The sequence below is a fragment of the Carex rostrata genome, chromosome 3 (genome assembly GCF_964058835.1).
Source record: "Carex rostrata chromosome 3, lpCarRost1.2, whole genome shotgun sequence".
NCBI lineage: Eukaryota > Viridiplantae > Streptophyta > Magnoliopsida > Poales > Cyperaceae > Carex > Carex rostrata.
This window is the reverse complement of record NC_135920.1, coordinates 15,916,700-15,919,199: the sequence shown is the minus strand read 5'-3', so window position 1 is coordinate 15,919,199 and position 2,500 is coordinate 15,916,700.

Below are 2,500 nucleotides of genomic sequence, written 5' to 3'. Positions count from 1 at the left end.
TTCGGGTCACTTTTGCCCAACGTTAGCCGCTTCCGCTTGCCGCTGGACTGTTTTCGGGCCAATTTCCACCGACTCTTGGCCGTATCCGCTTAGTTTTCCCCAACGCGTGGCCGCATCCGCTTAGTTTTCCCCCGCTGAACTGTTTTCGGGTCAGTTTTGCCCAACGTTAGCCGCTTCCGCTTGCCGCTGGACTGTTTTCGGGCCAATTTCCACCGACTCTTGGCCGTATCCGCTTAGTTTTCCCCAACGCGTGGCCGCATCCGCTTAGTTTTCCCCCGCTGAACTGTTTTCGGGTCAGTTTTGCCCAACGTTAGCCGCTTCCGCTTGCCGCTGGACTGTTTTCGGGCCAATTTCCACCGACACTTGGCCGCATCCGCTTAGTTTTCCCCAACGCGTGGCCGCATCCGCTTAGTTTTCCCCCGCTTAACTGTTTTCGGGTCACTTTGTCCCAACGTTAGCCGTTTCCGCTTGCCGCTGGACTGTTTTCGGGCCATTTTCCACCGACTCTTGGCCGTATCCGCTTGGTTTTGCCCAACGCTTGGCTGCTTCCGCTTAATTTCCCCCAGCTGAACTGTTTTCGGGTCACTTTTGCCCAACGTTAGCCGTTTCCGCTTGCCGCTGGACTGTTTTCGGGCCATTTTTCACCGACACTTGGCCGTATCCGCTTAGTTTTCGCCAACAATTGGCTGCATCCGCTTAATTTTCCAAGCTATACTGCTTTCGGGTCAGTTTTGCCCAACGTTAGCCGCTTCCGCTTGCCGCTGGGCTGTTTTCGGGCCATTTTCCACCCACGCTGGCACCGACGGGGCCATGTACACCCACGCGCGTGTACATGAGGGGGCACCCATTTTTGAAAACCTTGCCCCCCTATAGGGGAATATGCATTTTGAGGCTCTAGCCACGCCCAGGGTTACCACCCCCTGAAAATCCCCCAAGTCAAAATCACCCATGTAAAATATTCAAAAAAATCTCAAAAAATCACAAAAAATTTATAAAATCAAATAAATTCAAAAAAAAAAAAAAAATTTCAAAAATTCAAAAAAAATTCAAAAAATTCAAAAAAATTCAAAAAAATTCAAAAATTTCAAAAATTCAAAAAAAGTCCAAAAACCCAAAAAAACTTCAAAAATTTCAAAAATTCAAAAAAATTTCAAAAAAAATTTCAAAAATTTGCCCCGCTGAACTGTTTTCGGGTCACTTTTGCCCAACGTTAGCCGCTTCCGCTTGCCGCTGGACTGTTTTCGGGCCAATTTCCACCGACTCTTGGCCGTATCCGCTTAGTTTTCCCCAACGCGTGGCCGCATCCGCTTAGTTTTCCCCCGCTGAACTGTTTTCGGGTCACTTTTGCCCAACGTTAGCCGCTTCCGCTTGCCGCTGGACTGTTTTCGGGCCAATTTCCACCGACTCTTGGCCGTATCCGCTTAGTTTTCCCCAACGCGTGGCCGCATCCGCTTAGTTTTCCCCCGCTGAACTGTTTTCGGGTCAGTTTTGCCCAACGTTAGCCGCTTCCGCTTGCCGCTGGACTGTTTTCGGGCCAATTTCCACCGACCCTTGGCCGTATCCGCTTAGTTTTCCCCAACGCGTGGCCGCATCCGCTTAGTTTTCCCCCGCTGAACTGTTTTCGGGTCACTTTTGCCCAACGTTAGCCGCTTCCGCTTGCCGCTGGGCTGTTTTCGGGCCAATTTCCACCGACACTTGGCCGCATCCGCTTAGTTTTCCCCAACGCGTGGCCGCATCCGCTTAGTTTTCCCCCGCTTAACTGTTTTCGGGTCACTTTGTCCCAACGTTAGCCGTTTCCGCTTGCCGCTGGACTGTTTTCGGGCCATTTTCCACCGACTCTTGGCCGTATCCGCTTGGTTTTGCCCAACGCTTGGCTGCTTCCGCTTAATTTCCCCCAGCTGAACTGTTTTCGGGTCACTTTTGCCCAACGTTAGCCGTTTCCGCTTGCCGCTGGACTGTTTTCGGGCCATTTTTCACCGACACTTGGCCGTATCCGCTTAGTTTTCGCCAACAATTGGCTGCATCCGCTTAATTTTCCAAGCTATACTGCTTTCGGGTCAGTTTTGCCCAACGTTAGCCGCTTCCGCTTGCCGCTGGGCTGTTTTCGGGCCATTTTCCACCCACGCTGGCACCGACGGGGCCATGTACACCCACGCGCGTGTACATGAGGGGGCACCCATTTTTGAAAACCTTGCCCCCCTATAGGGGAATATGCATTTTGAGGCTCTAGCCACGCCCAGGGTTACCACCCCCTGAAAATCCCCCAAGTCAAAATCACCCATGTAAAATATTCAAAAAAATCTCAAAAAATCACAAAAAATTTATAAAATCAAATAAATTCAAAAAAAAAAAAAAATTTCAAAAATTCAAAAAAAATTCAAAAAATTCAAAAAAATTCAAAAATTTCAAAAATTCAAAAAAAGTCCAAAAACCCAAAAAAACTTCAAAAATTTCAAAAATTCAAAAAAATTTCAAAAAAAATTTCAAAAATTTGCCCCGC